We start from the raw sequence: 16,208 nt of genomic DNA, 5'->3' as shown, positions 1-16,208 counted from the left end.
TTAGAGAAAGACAAAGTCAAGACCTGGGCACACTACACCAGGTTGGGGCTTGCAAGAGCAAAGTAGAATAGAGGGGCAGAATTGCCTTCCTTGATCTGTTGGCCACACACCTTTTGATGCAGCCCAGGATAGGGTTGGTTTTTTGGGTTGCCAATGTGCATTGCAAGTTCACATTGAGTGCCTCATCAACTTGCCCTCCAAAGCCCTTTTCTGCAGGGCTGCTCTCAATTCACTGATCACCCAGCCTGCATTTGTGATTGGGACTGCACTGACCCAGGCATAGGGTCTATCACTTTGCCTTATTGAACTTCATGAGATTGTCCTGGGCTCACTTCTCCAGTCTGTCAGGTTCTCTCTGGATGGCATCCCTTCCCTCCAGCATGCTGACCACACCACAGAGCTTGTCATCTTTGGCAAACATGTTGCTTGTACCAAGGCAGGTGGGGAATCAGCCAAGGAAGTAGTGAGAGCACCCTGTTGATGCCACTGGCTCCTGCAATGCATTGCAAAGAGCTGCAGCCTATCTACAAACATTAGATGTGACCGAAGTGCCTTGTTGTCAGGTCTGCATAGTGTAGAGTGCTGACAGAGTCTGAGAAGAAAGGGAGGCAGGAATGTTTCCTGGTTGCATGCACACACACACATGTGCTCTCACACAGAGGTACTCTAAGGAGCAATAAAAGATCAAAAGCAAGTAAATGAAGTAAATTTATGAAAATGAAGTGGAAGACTGTATCACACCCAGCCATGAAAAAAGAAAAGCTGCAAACAAATTAGTATGTAATACACTACTTCAGACAGATGTTCAAATAGGAACAAAAGGAAATAAGGAGACAAACCATACAATGCTGGCTCGAGAACTTTCAGGAATATGAAAAAAAATAAAATAAATAAAAGAATAATTTCCCATTTAGCCTGGAGCAGAAATAAGGCTGAATTCTGATCCACTGAAGATACTGTTTCCATTGCCTTCAACAGAATCACCATCCAGCTTTGCAATAGCAGCTGAGAAACATGTTTCCTGAACACAAAAAGGGCCTGGCTGTCTCTCTAAGGGCCTTGGGCTCTTGAGCATGGGGCAGCAGTTAACCCTAGGCTCGGGGCTCTGCTTCACTTTCACAATACTGTTTTTTCTGCTCCTATAACTATTCTTGCCCACAATTTCTAACTGTGAAAATCATAAGTGTTTTCTTTACTGTGCCAGGATTTTGGAGCATCTGAGTTAACTTGTGATCATGAGCAGATAAACAAATTTCTGCAAGGGTGAGAGCTGCATTTTGTAATGTTAGGAGATGGCTGCAGCAGCAAACCAGGTACAGAGTACTGATTGCACCTACACTTGCACAGACACAACCGTGTCACCTCCCTAAACCTTCCCAGATTCCCAGTGTGCTCACCCAAAAAGAATTATGTATGTCAGTGTTTGGAGGGAGTGGGAACACACGATCAGCAGTGACTCACAGTAGTTCTACATCCTCTGCATTTTCTGCCATCAAAATACTCAGTTTTATTGCATCCACCTAGCTGGTTTGAAGTCTCCTCCTTTAAGACAAACTGCACTGGATGTGGATTGATGCAGTAACTTTTGGTGAATTTATAACTGTAATTTTGTTATTTCATAATCTCATTGGCAGCTACTGGAAACACACATTGAGAGATGTAACACAACAGAGTAATGGAATGCTGTCTTTGATAGTGCATCATACTAAGAAGTAAGAGGATTTTGGAGTGAAATCAGTTATTAAAAAGCAAAGCAGAACACCTTCCCAGAAGGTACTGATATTTTGGAGAGCCTGTTGCCTGCCTTTGTCTCACCAAACAGCCACCAGAGCTAGCTATGCAGGGTCTCTGATGTCCTTCTGTGGTTTGGTTTGTTCCTTGACCCAGAGCATTGTCAGGTCTCTGCTGCACATTTGGTGTATCATCTGCCTGCACAAGCAGCCTCTGCTCCACTGCCCTCTGCAAGTTTGGTCTCAAGCAGGTGGTTACCCTTCATCAAGCAGATGCTTTAACAGCTGGAACTACCCCCTCAAAAATGCATGAAACAATTACATTTTTGGTACCTGTCTGTTTTCCGATTGTCTCATTTCTGATATGATTGCATTGGCTGACTTTACTCAGCCACCTGCAATACCTCATTTAAAGGTCAGTAACCTTTACATGTTGAGCTTCCTGAAAGTCCCTGTTTGTTACACAAACCATCCTTAACAATAAATAAAACTTGAGCAGCTTAAATTTTTTATAGGGGACCATTTTTCATCTTTCCTTACTGCCGTGAACTCCTTTGTTTTCCTATTAGAATAAGAATCTGCATTGCCCACCCATCTGTTGCTGAAAGTCCTGCTTGATTCCTTCCTCCACAGAGAAACATTGTCCCAGCCACACTGATGTGCAGTCTAAATTATTCACTGGTATGGTGGAGGGCACGCCCTGGCTCAACAAACCTTTCATGTCCCAAAAGGGCAGGGACATCAGTGAACCATAGATTAGCAAACTGTCTTTAACTTGAGATGTTGGCTCTAACAGTTCTCTCCACTGCCTTCTCAAGGGAGATCTAGAAGTTTCTAGGAGACACCAAAGCCTATCTGTTGCCTGTGACCTTGAAGCTGACACTTACCTTAGCTTGCTGTTGGCAGGACTGATGATTAAGTCTCTTCAAATGTAATTCTAAGAGCTGGATGAATGATTTCTTGTCCAAACAGTAAAAGCAGTTCTTGACTCATCACACCAGATTGAGCAAAATGCCTTTTGAAAGCAAACAAAGCAGTTAAAGACTTTCCCATCCACTTATTAGAATTTGCCTGCAATCAGTTCAGGCACAGTGCGCTGTCCTATCTGCACTTTGAATCTCTGAAGAATTCCTGAAGAAATCAACTCCTTGAGTAGTAAGATCATGAGTTTGCATACTGTGAAAGGCTGAAGTCCAGGAACAGAGCCATGAAGTTGAAACCTCATCCCTCCGTATCTCAGTTACATCAGATAGCTGGGGAAAGGGAGAATTGCTTATCAGTAATTTTATACTCTAGAAGTGCAAGCCTGGCTTCTCCACTGCTGTGCATGAGGATTCTTCATTACACTACCAAATCAACTAGGAGTATTATTCTGCTGTTCTCTGTTATAAATGAGGGTGAGAGGCATCAGAGATCTGGAGCACTTATGAGAGTCAGTGACACCGCTGCAAATTGTCTTGTATTTTAGTTATCAAGGGAAGAGAAGAAACCACCCCTTGTTCAGAAGTATGCTGCTGCAGCAGGATTGCTTCTTGTTTCTGACCTGCCTTGTTTAAAAAGTTATACATTTACTTTTGAAGTCAGGGGAGCTGTCGCAGATTTGAACTTCATGTATTTAGCAGAAAGCATCAGGTCATAAAAATGCAGAGTATGTCCTACCCAGTGAGGCAAGCAAGATTTGGTGGTCTTCTTTGGAAGGAGCAGCACAGAAGCAGAGAAAGTGCATTCAGCAACAAACCACGAAAGCTGCAGTTGGCTGTGACACCATCTTGAGGGGCTTTTCAATGTTGTAATTAGTTTCATTTGTCTTTTACCATCCCAGCTTCTTTCCTATCCATGCAAATCCTCTTCTCTGAGCTGGTATTCCTTACTCCTCACTTTCTTCTGAGGGAGGTGTCAGTGTTGGCTTAAAAAAAAAAAAAACAGAAACAAAAAATTATCTTCCCTTATTCTCTGTGAGTTGTCAAAGATAACCATGGCAACTCATTCAAATGATTAAATGCTTATTATCAAAACAGAAAAGACCAAATTATTTAATGAAAATATTTAGTATTGAATGCATTGTGTTTTCCCACTATTTTACATAGTGCACCAGGATAATACTGACATCTTCTTGAAGTGAATATGCAGAGACTCAGCTTTTGTTCTAACTGCAGCAGTACAGGATAGAAAACAGGAACTGTTTAACAGAGTTTCAGGCAGATAAAGATGCCCACGACCCTGTATTTGCCCTCAAATTCTGTGTCTTTTTTTCCAAGTATCATTTACTCTTAAAAAAAAAAACAACAACTCCACAAACAAAACACCATGGAAATTAAAAAAACAATATCCATGCTTGTGCAAGGCAACAACAAAGTCTGGAATTATGTTGTAATTTTCCCTAAAATCAGTGAGTGATTAGGTCATCCTGTTTTAGATCATCTTATCATATCCCTTAGCCACTGAATGGAAGGCCATTGCCAGGCAGCCCTAGAACAGCATTGATGTTAATTAAAAAGAATTTCTTTGCAGAAGTTTTAGCCTTAGCAAACAATTAAACTTAATGTATGTCTCTGAATTTACCTGTCTTCTTATGTCAAGAAAGTATTTGCAAGCAATATTGTCATTAGGCAGTTATGTTTGTGATATTAGGTACATATGATGGCAATTAGAGGCAGAGCCTCTGAAAATCCTGGTAGTATACCCAGGGATGGCTGTAGCTATTTTAAGCAGATTTATACTTAAGGCATCAAAGAATGTCACAGACAGAAGAAAATATGGTAACTGTTGCTTTAAATTATAGCTATCATTACTTCAAAAGGATATTCAATCAGAAACCACTGTGGACTAGAACTATTTATGTCTTCTGACACTGAAAGGAAAGTAGGCAGTTTCAGCCTGTCATCTCTTAATTTTTTTTTCCTCTCTCCTTTTGCCTTTTTTTTTTTTTTTTTTTGGTTAAATAAAAGAAAAGTACTGTTTGGTCTGTAAGGAAGAAGTTATAAGTCCAGGAGAAATGAGTCAGAACAGGTCTCCTGCATGTTTTTGACCTTTCCCTGCCTGTCAGCCTCGTTAAGTGTTGCAGGTTCCTTGCTAGTTATGTTACAAAAGCTATTGGAGAAATGACACAAAACTGTGCAATGGTGCTACCAGTGATTTGCTGCTTGGATGTAACACTCAGCAGTGTTTGTCCAGCAGAACAGCTGTGTGCCAAATACTACCAGGTAAAGGTTTCTTTAACTCACATGTAAACTTTTCCCTGCAAATCAAAACAACAGAAAAAGTGAAGCCAGGGTTGCTTGCAGAGCAAATTTTTAACAAAATCATAAGATCATGATTCAATTATCCAGGGGGATTCATGACCTCTTCCAGGAACAAGAACAGATATCTCATATAAGTGAAATGTTTAAAAAGCAAGAAACTGTCTATTCAACAAAACGTTCAGAGGTTGGCCACAGGACAGCCTGCAAAAATTAGCAGTTAGAAGTTTAGGAAGTTAAAGTGAGGAAAAAAAAGAGAGAAGCTGTTTTCTTTCGGTGGGCCTTCTATGCCTTTGCCTCCTGATGGCCTTAACATGCCGAGCAAACAGTGACAGTGTCACTAAATAAAGAAGAAGTCATAGAATAGTTTGAGTTGGAAGGGACCTTAAAGATCATCTAGTTCCAGCCTGCATGCCTTAGGCAAGGACACTTGCCACTGCATCAAGCTGCTCAAAGATTCATCCAGCCTGTTGCTAAACACTTCCAGGGACGAGCTGTTCACAACCCTAAGCACACATGGTAAAGAACTTCTTCCTGATGTCTAATCTAAATCTACCCTGCTCTGCTTTAAAAAATACTAAAATGGAGTGTAAAGGCTCTTATGGCAAGATAAAGGAGAAAAGGATGTGTCCTTCATTCTTTAACCAAAATGAGCAGCTCATATTCTTAGCTGCAGGGGAGAAGACAGAAGACAGATCTGCACTAAGGAGTCGAGTGGATACAGAGGTGAATTCCAGATAACTTTGTGGTCCAGGCTTTGGGACAGTAGTCGGTGGAGGCTGAGTAATTATGCAGGACAGATGTAAACAGCTCACAGCTGAGAGCATGAGGTTCCTGTGTTATGACAATGTTACATGTAGCTTGAATTACATGATAAACAGGTATATGTAAGGCAGGAGCAAAAGATCCTGTATGGTTTGCCCTAGGCAAACCTGCCCTAGGCAGGAGGGTTGGACTAGGTGATCTCCAGAGGTGCCTTCCAACCCCTACCATTCTGTGTTTGTGTATCTCGAGTCAACAGAGTCAACTTCATTTCAGAGTTTCTATGAAGTGGGACCACTTCTGGAGAACATTTCAGTTTTGAACCACATAGTTCCAAAAGCACTGGCCACAATCACAACAGCAATGGAGGATTTCTGTGAGGCTCTCTTCACCAAGGAGAGCAACATACCAGGTGAGCAGTCAAGCCTCTCTGCTGTTGGAGATTTTGTGCTGACCTTTTTTCTCCCAGTATATGCTGGTTTATGACACAACTAGCTGGCAGAGTAGCACTAGGCAGGACCACAATCTGGTGAAAGGCAGAGGGGTGCTTTGAAACAACAACCAAAAAAAGGCAATTTCCAACCCAGCCTTCTTCAGAAGGATGCTGTGATGTCTCACAGCAGCTGGCCCCAGGAGTGCTTCTAGAGCAGTCTGCTTCACAGACTGGGCTTGTTCATGCCATTCTCCCTATCCAGGCAGTGAAGCCACACTGGTTCTGCATGAAGCACATCCTCTGTGCCTACAGTGAGAGGGAAATGAAAACCAACCACTTTCAGCACAGAACACAGGGGCTGAAGTATAGAAAATATGCTGTAAAGAACAAGCAAAGAAACCAAGTGACCGTGACACGCGTGAGCAGCCTTTTTGCTGTTGGCTTTTCTGCCCTATTTTGAAATGTGCACCTAGCTTTTCTCACTAGTTGCAATTTAAAAAAACCCAAACTTTTCTTCTTAAAATACATTTGTAAAAAAAACTTTCTTACATTTCTCTGCTTTCCTTTCCAATCCTGCAATAACCAATTAACAAGCAGTTTGTACTCTTTGTAGATTTGTACCCATTACCACAGTAAAAATGCAAGTTACCCAACCCACAGCTAACTAAGCAGTCTCCTATTGATACCTGCTCTCAGCAAAATCACCGAGAGCAGTTTGCTTCAGCACAAAGTCCAGAATAGCTTTTCCCCACCAAGCTTCAGGTAGTTTTTGGTCAGGATGTTATTCTAGCTTGCTGATTTTTTGCTGCATGAGTGAGAAAGAGCATAGACTAGGAAGCAAAACCAAATATCTTTCCTTATGTTAATAGAAATAATTAATAATTAGAGTATTAAAAAAGTAAAGTCACTGAACACCTAAAGGAAATGGAAGATATAATGAAGTGACAAAAGATACTACACTGAGAAGTATCTGGAGAATGAGCATGGAAACGACGTTGAAAACAGGAAGAGATGATCAAAACCTTATACGCATTTAATCCCATGGGGCCACTGTCCCTTCCCAAGGGGATCACTGTACTTTTGAGATGTCATAAACTACCTCCCTGATGATAGCTGGTCTGACTGCAGGCAATGAGACTGGTGGCACTTGAGTGCAGACAGTCTGTATGATAAGTCAGGGAGAAGCAAAAGGGCTGCTGACAGTCAGCTATGTGTCTTTTCATTACAGGTAACTACCGCTTTAAGCAAATTGTTTCAGGGATTGGAATGTAGCAATAACTGATCTAATTAGTGTAGGCTGTAATTTAGGAGGGTTCATTATGTCACAGACATTATGACTCCTGGGTATTACTAAAGGACTCATTTGTAGTACTTGAAATGAATTTCTCTGAACACATATAATGTCACCCATCTAACTAGTATGTAGCTTTAAGATGATCTGACATATTTAAAATCTTTGACTTTGAGCAGGATTGTATTTCCAGACAGTAATAAACAAATCAGCAAATAGTGCAGATTTACTTCTTGCCAAGAGATGGGAAAAAAAACCCCCTCAAAAACCAAACCAGCAAAAAACCCAAAACAAAACAAAAAACTAAACCAAACCAAAAAACCTCAAATAGATTTAATGTCTATTTCAGACTGAAATGGCAAGTAACTGTGACAAAACTACAAAGGAAACCAATAAATCATGCCACAGGAAATACATCTCCTGATTAAAGACATACACACACACATGAACTTGACAAAGACTTTGCTTTTCCAAGTATAATATCTGTTTATTTCATCCTGCAAGATAAAACTGGTTTCTTAAGAGAAGTCTGTTAATTATTATTTCTGCTCTAAAAGCTCTCATGAGCCTTCCTTCAGCAGCAAACCAAGCCTGTGCTTCAGGTAACTACCCTAACTATAGGAAACAAAGACAAATGCAGAAAAGCATATCATCAGGTTTCAGTGGTACAGTCCTGAAGGGGCAAAAAAAAAGCTATAAAGGAGTTTAAAATTATAATCTGGAAAGGTGAAAAATACAAACATTTTCACTTGCTTCTCTTCAGGGGCCTCTTGCCAATTAGGTATTTGATAGCTCTTTGCTTTCATGGTGCAGAAAGTTGGTTCTCACACAGATACAAATATGCTTTCCCTTTTTACTTACATAGTGTGTGCTATTAACACACACACACACAAAGAAGAAAATTCTTCTAGAGAGCACTTATGCATGTGCTTAACATTAAGCACTCCTTAAGGTCCCTGCCTGCACCTTCTTAAATCAATATTCAAGCCTCTGTTAATTTCATTTGTTCATGATCCCCACTCAAGGGGAAAACGCTATCATGACATTGACATTAGTGATTTCTACACTGTGCTGTTCTGAACACACTGATCTTCAGACCTGATCTAAAATTAACTGAAACTAATTAATTCTTTACTCGCTGTCATATGATTTGCATTGGACTTGCCTTCTTTGTGAGAAGGAGTACTTGCACGTTATTAGTTTCACAGATTCCTTTTGAAAAGCTGAATTTTACAAAATCAATTTTAAAAGTCCCAGTTTATAAAGTAGAATGTTAGAATTAAATCCTGTACACAGAATGCAGCATTGTCCAGTCAGAAATGGGCATGTCCCATGTAAAGCAAACAGGAAAATGCTGCAGCACAAGCTGCTTTTGTTTCATTGCAGCATGTTCCAGGGGCTCAGAGCACCCCTGGCCTGGAATCAGAAACTGTAAAAATGATTTTGAGGGAATTCTTTCCCCGAGAAAACTGAAGGCCTTACTGGATGACTTATTCCCATTACTTCCTAGTACAGATGGGGGTCCAATATCAATTTTTTTTTAAACCTCAGATATAAATTTAATTTCCAGATACAAATTAGATTCCCATTCTCTTACAAAACCTTTTTAAATGCTGTTACCACTGGTATCCTTTTTGGCTGTTGGTATCAAATATATTTCTAAGTGGGTACTGAACCAGCTAGAAAGACTGACTGTATTTAGTCTTTAATTAAATGCTGATGGATTTCCTTCAATAGCATTAAGCTGAGAAGTGAAAAAACATAATTAAATGATGCTCCTACGCAGACAATGATCAGCATTCTTGCATGCAAGGTGTGGTAGCAGAGTAAGCTAAGGATTACTTTCCAGTTTTAGTTTTCATATTGAAGTTCTCATAGCTCATGAGAAACCTTATTCTGTAGGCATGAAACATAAACCAGGCAATTGTCCTAAGGATGGAGTGGATTTATAAAAGTCCATTAATCTGATTAATAATTGGATTGCTGACAAGTTAAGTGTCTCAGTGCTGTTAAAACTAAGTATATTTTAAGCATATCTGACTTCCTCCCATTATCTGTCATCTCCCTGAAGATGTGGGCCAATAAAAAGTTGCTATCAGAGGAGATTGCTGTCCTGAGGAAGCCCCTGTATCATTAACGTGCAGAGGAAAGCCCCAACGTGAAAAGCTGGGTGGATTGTACAAAGTTTTGGAACACTCTGAGAACTGAATGACAGCAGAAAAGCAGGGCTGTTAAGGTTAATCTTTAACATTCCTGTTCTAACTAGAAATACTTCCAATAGTAGTGGACTCCTGCAATTTCCACGTGTATACCTAAAACATTCCTTTTTTGTGGACATGTCCTACGTGATGTCTTGGCAGAAACTGAGAGATACAGACTCTGATCTTAGCTTCACCACTGACCTGCCTCATGACCCTGGATAAATCATTCCACTGCTCTGTTTCTCTTCTTACTTTTGCCTGTCTTGCTTTTTTATAGAGCACAAGTTCTTCTGAGGAGCCAGCTTGTAATTACATTTTTTTTCTGAAGTGTCAAGGCCCTTATCTCAGGCAAAGCCTCTAGGTACTCTTAAAAATAATAAAAATGGTGGTTAGGAACAGATGGTTGACATTCACAGCCCTCATTCCCACTCAAGAAATACACCAGCATTAGCACAATTACCTCTACAACACTTTGTCATGGATTTTGGCTGAGACTTAGTGGGATACAGATGAGAAAATATACCTCTGTAGTCATTACTGCTCACTGCAGCAAGTGTAATTTACATTAAATAATGGAAGTATTTTTCCATAGTTCAAATATCAGAGTAAGACCAAACTCAATTAGACTGAAGAGCCAAAAGAAATCGTATCACCAGTCCAAGCTGACCTGAGATGAGCCATTCTTTGGCTTTAACTCCATCCCCTGGTAGTGCACTGAACACAAAGATTCTTCAAGGTAAAGAACAAAGTGCTACTCACGCTAGACCAGGGCATATCTGCTAGGTAGGACAGTCCCAGGATGAGAATTTGAAGCCCTCCAGTCAAGCAGGTGCCACATCTAGCCCACCTAAGAAGGGCACTTGAACATTCAGCCTATTTTATACAGGACTGAACATTTGCCTCCTCTTGAGGCTGTTTCATGGAGGGTTGACCCTACTCTAGTACTTTGGGCCTCAAGCCCAGGAGATTTAAATTTGATCTGGCTTAGAATCTCCATTAGGCACACAGACTCCCAAGTATGGAACAACTCCAGAAGGGCTCTCTTTCTCACCTCTTAAATTTTCCTTACTCAGTGTGCTGGCTGCTGTGACTCCTACTCCAGTTTGCCTCAAACCAGCTGACTTGGCCAAATCCCTCTCTGCTTTCTTCTTACCACTAAGACATGCTCAGGCACAGCCTTAGCAGAGGCGATACAGGAGAAACAATGTAAGACAGCCATGGGGATGGCCAACCAGTGGCATTTCAGCTTCATGATGTTGATTGGCAGATTTTGTATAGCTCCCATGCTCAAACTACATCAGATGTCTGGCACTAGGACTGTGTTGGTGGAAAACATTCTGAGTAATTCAGATCATCAGCTGTGGGATTCTGTAAGTCAGCAAGAGCTGCCAAAAATTATATTCCAGGCCTACAATGGAATGCAGTTGTGCACTCACTCCAATCCCACCAAGTACTGCAAAACCAAGATCCTCCTAGGCAGCTTCCACCATCTTACACCTGAAAACTTCTGCCTGTGCCACCAAGATATGTATCTGCCCTGCACCTCTCAGGCAGAGGAAAATTCCACTGTATTTAACAGGAGAAGGACTGAACTGACCACTTCCTCACTATCACCTCTGTCCTAACCAGCAGTACCATAAGTCTCCTTGCACAGAAAAGTTTCAGTTCCCTAGAAACTTCAGAAGAGCTGTGAAAGCTGCCCTAAGGAATCTAGATAAATGAACATATACTCCAATTTGCTAGGACAGATTAATTATAAGAATTCTGTGTCACTTTTGAGTTGACTCACATAACCAAAACTGCCACTAGTTTCCTCTCATTATTATCGGACTTCAGTAAAGAAACTACTTATAGTTCCAGAAATCCAACTTAGAAGTGCTGACTAAAGCTAAGATCATAAGAAACGAACCAACCATTTTCAGCCTCTCCACTCTTTACTCTTCCTCCCTCTTTTAAAGTAAACTTGACCTAGGGTGACTCCTAGAAGTTACCTGCTGGGCACATCAGAAATGTATCAGTAACTAGAGAATGAGGAATATATCCTAGGCTATGGAATAGAAACCAAAATTAAAGCTTTACCATTAGGAATATTGATGTTGGTACTGTCTGAGTTAAGACAGTTAACAGACTGGAAGACTCAGTTGTTGCCCTTAGATTGCCTAGGTAGAAATTATCAGCAATTAATCCTGTGAAAAATAGCACTACAGCTGGTAGGGTTGGAAGGCAGCAGTGAGAGAAATAGAGGCCTTTTGTCTCAGATTACATGTCTAAGGGCTAGCAAACCCCTACTACCTCTTCTCCCCCTCCCTGTAAGAAACAAATAAAATGAAACAGAAGGAAAAAAAACCACCAACAACATAGCAACCTGACAGTGATGTGTATAACAATCTCTGGCAGCCTAAGATAAGATCACAGCCCTTGAGACTGGTGGAGCCTGGAGCTAACGGACCCCTGCTTTGGGGAGAAACTAAAAGTGTACAGAAAGAGAATTTCTGTTCTCAGATTATAAAGAGAGGAAAGGTACATTGCTAAATCTATTCCTCCTAAAGAAACCACTGAATATACAAATGTATGGAAACATCTGAGTCATTTCTGCATTGAGGAGTGAGTGATCCCCCCCTACCTTCACCAGTAATGCTAAGAAGGTCTTGGTGTACTCCCAGTTTGGCCTAGGAACTATGCTGTGTCCAGTTAGCTCCATCATTTTTTTCAGTACAAGTCACTGATTTTTCCAAATGCAAACTTGTGCTTAAGTTTTAGATGGAGCATATAACGAATGGGGCACATCTAAATTCACTACCTTACCCTAAAATCTCTCTCAAATCTTGGGAACAAGTTTGTTCTTTCAGGGAAGTTGTTTGGAACATCTGTGAGATAATGTAATTTAAAACCCCAAACAGCAAACATACAAAACCCCCATACCAACCAAGTAACAAAAAAACCCAGTTCTGTTGCAAGCAAAGATACAGAAAGTCCTCACTTTGTTGCTTCTATTGATTTTAGATGGAAGGTGTGAAATATGACAAGTAAATGATAGTACCACTGAAAATTCAAGTTATTTATGGTTCTCTTCAGCTGGATCAGTTTCCCTAAATGGTTTCTTGTTTATCTACATTAGTGTTTGAACCACTGCAGAGCAAGGCGGGAGCCAAAGGGGAAAAACCTGCTTTTTTGGGATGCGATTTAAGCATATGTCAAGCCGTGCCCTGGCTGCTGCTGAATCCTGAGCTCTTATGAAAATCCAGCCTTTTCGCTGGGTGCTGAACAAGTCATGCTACTGGTTAGCTTAAAAGCCTACTACCAAAAAAATCCCAGCGTTGGCAGCCCCATGCATGTTTGAACAGAGGAAAATACACTATATTCAAATGCTGAGTGGGCAAGAGCAGGGAGCAGTGCTTCTGTGAATCGCTTCCCATGGCCTTGCTACCCCTGCGACTACAGGTGTGGGTATTGAAATACACTCCGTCCATCCTGATATTTCATCAAGTGTTAGTCAAAGCAGTAGCAGTTTTTACAGGCTTTTACTGGTCAAGATAAACCTCTAAGCTCCCTCTGAGTTATCACAGTCAGCTAACATGTTAAAACTGTAGCTGCCTGGTCCAAGAAAGGATTTTAATATGAGTTAAAAATAAAGTCCTTTTTGTACATGCATGGCTTAAGAGAGAAGAGTCCAAATCCCTTCTTCCAGCAAGAAGAATAGAAAGAAGCAGAAGAAATAGAGGATTAGAAGCAGCATGTGTGCTCTGCCCTCCCTGTTTTTTTCCCAATATTTTACTTTGCTTTGCTCCACTTACTGAATGTGCCACTGGATGCCGACCCAAGTAACTTCTACATTACCTTTCTGATCAGGCCCACATGCAGAACAGGATCAGAGTACAGATTTCTGTTGGAAAGTGTCCACTGGTACGGGAACAAGAAAACGCTTTGCAAAGCAAACACTTCTGAATACAGCAGCTGCCATCAACCTAAAACCTGTCATCTCTTTAAAAGCATTAGAAACAGTGGATGAAGGAGATGCTCTCATATCCATCCAGCTCTGCAATTGGGAATGTATCAGAAAAACTCTCTAGCATTTTCTGAGGTGTAAGATGAGGCAGAATTTGCCCCAAAAGCATGAAAGCAAAGTTTATGTCCATTACTGTGCAATTATATTTACATTAATACTGAATTTGGAGCTCGTTCTGAGTCAATTTGAATGTACCTCTCTCTAGAGGCAACAGAAATCTAAACTGAAACACTGTAGGAAATAAAATGTCATTTAACTGGAGAAAGGAAAGAGCCTTGTGAAAGTAAGAGAATTCAAGGGGCACTCCTTTCTGCTGTCATTTGTCATGTATGACACAGGAATGTTGACATCATCCTCTGATAAATGACACTGGCACCTGCATCAGAGAGATATTCTTCTTCAAAATAGAAGTTTGAAAATCCAACAGCAGGGCACTACTAGTAGGTTCCAGGAGCTTGCAAGAGAGGAAAGATAGATGATGGTAATTTTCTTCCAAAGAGAAACATAAGACTTTTTAAGAACAATTCTCTTCTGCTTCCCCTTCTGCTCCCTCTGGGCTTTGGGAAATGATTCTGTTTTCTAAATCTAATAGTGGCTTAGACACGAGCTATATGTTATCCAAGAGCTAACCTGTGGCATTCGTGCCACCATCCAGTCTAGGGGGGATAAGTGTCAAGCGGAGAGCTCCAGAAGGCATACCTAGGGAAGGGAGCTTCAAAGAACCCAGCCTGGCCATTTCCTGTCCCTGGCTAGTTAGGCATGTCAATGGACTGTCTATTCTAACACTAATCCTTCAAATTCTCATGTTTGCATCCACAACCTGTGGTGCAGAGACTTGTTTCGTGTTAGAAAGAGCAGGAGTACATCTGCATTCCACTCCTGAGAAGTATTCTGTAGAGCTGAAAGGTGGGTTTGTGGCAGAGGAATATACTCAAGTGACTTCTGCACAGTCATGCAAAGCCTGCCATGGTGTGATTTTCCATCAGCAGGCAAAGGTAACTAAACAAAAATTAAATCATTTCACCACATCATCTTAAGACAGATATATCACAAGCTTTCTGTTTTGAAAAGCAGAAGACCAGACTCCACTTGTGAGGGAAAGTCCTGCTACTTCTGAAAAGGAAAAGCAAAAGAGATGTGTTTTCATTGTCAGATTTTTCCACTCGGTTGGCTCACAGAATTCATGTGCAGCTTGATTATTTTTCTCTTAATCACATGCTTTATCCCAGAAAAGAAGGGGAGGGGGGGAATCTATTTGATTTGGAACAGCAGGTTGGGAAAGCAAGTATGCAGACTCAGTGACCAAGCATCCTAGTCCATCCTCAGCAAGTCTATGTGTTCTGCCAACACACTAGCTACTGGCTAGTCCCAGTTTGCTCTAACTTGCTAGCTACTGTCCAGTCTATTTATCATTTGCCATCTCTTGGGATCACTGTGCAGTGATACGGACTAATAGCCCAGCAATATGCCAAGACATATCCTTTTCATCCTGCACAGCCAGCACCGCCTTCCAGACCTCTTAGTGCATGAGGGAGGCTGGAATCGGGATGAAGAACAGCTGGCTTAAAACACACTCTGACAAGCCAATGTTGGCTGAAAGAGAAAACACTGGAAGAATGAAGCAATACACAGTCTCACCTCCATTTGCAAGGCTCTTTCTTCTTGACAGTTAAAGTATTATGCTGCTTTTGAGTCTTAGTGAATCCATCTTTGGTACTGAGCGCTGGAGCAGAAACAATCTCCGCACTCCTGATTCTCCTGCTGGGAAAACAACCCCACATTCGTGTCTTCAGGATTTTCAGGTTGAATTATTGTAACCTGGGCCATGTAACACATTCACTGGGAAAATACACTTTCATCTTCTAAGCCAGAGAAGCAAGAGAGAGCACACCATATTGACAGGCTCTACAGGCTGTTTTGGACTAGAGACTTGTTAATTAAGCTGCAGCCTTTTGCCTGGTAAGTTCCTGCCGGCTGGGCTGAGTGCCTTTCCTCTCAGAAAGTCCAGGACTTTCTGCATCAGAGTGAAATGTTAAATGATAACACCAGATCCTGATTCCTTGACTTGATTGGGGTACATCAGCCCTATTTGAAGGGGCTGCTTAGCAAAAATAAATAATTTTTGTCTCTTCTTGTTGCACATGTGTGGCTGTGGTCATCACAGAAGACACTAACACAATTTTTGTGCTCTGTCATATACCAAATTTTAAGTGCTCAGGCTTGAACAACATTCAGGAGCCCACTCACTCTTCAGAAGAACAACAGTAACTTAAGGGACTGAGAGAGAATGTGAATTCTCATGAAGGAGAGTGAGACAGGGGATTGTTTTTCATTGTACACATTTCTCCAACAAAATATGGACATATATTAACCTTCACAGCCTTGATACTCCTAACAGCTTTTCTGTAGCACCCTATTACTTGCTTAATTTCTACTGTTTAGAGCACAGCAATGATGACAATTTTGTTGCAATGAGGACAAATAGTCTCAGAATAACAGGTGACATGGTGCCTACTGACAGAATTATTTCAGAATACCCTTAAGAA

At 41.1% G+C, this 16,208-nt stretch overlaps 1 long non-coding RNA gene across 1 annotated transcript in view; it reads right to left on the bottom strand.

Annotated features, from left to right (window-relative positions):
- Positions 1 to 339: 339 nt before the first annotated feature.
- LOC135184228 (uncharacterized) overlaps positions 340 to 16,208 on the bottom strand; it is an 81,743-nt gene continuing 65,874 nt past the window's right edge. The window contains exons 2-3 of the long non-coding RNA XR_010305925.1: positions 2,618 to 3,636; positions 340 to 592 (exon numbers count right to left, since the gene is read on the bottom strand). This is a non-coding gene — a long non-coding RNA (uncharacterized LOC135184228). The remainder of the gene's footprint in view (positions 593 to 2,617; positions 3,637 to 16,208) is intronic.

The sequence above is a fragment of the Pogoniulus pusillus genome, chromosome 20, assembly GCF_015220805.1.
Source record: "Pogoniulus pusillus isolate bPogPus1 chromosome 20, bPogPus1.pri, whole genome shotgun sequence".
Taxonomy (NCBI): Eukaryota; Metazoa; Chordata; class Aves; order Piciformes; family Lybiidae; genus Pogoniulus; species Pogoniulus pusillus.
This window is presented reverse-complemented; position numbering and strand designations above follow the sequence as displayed.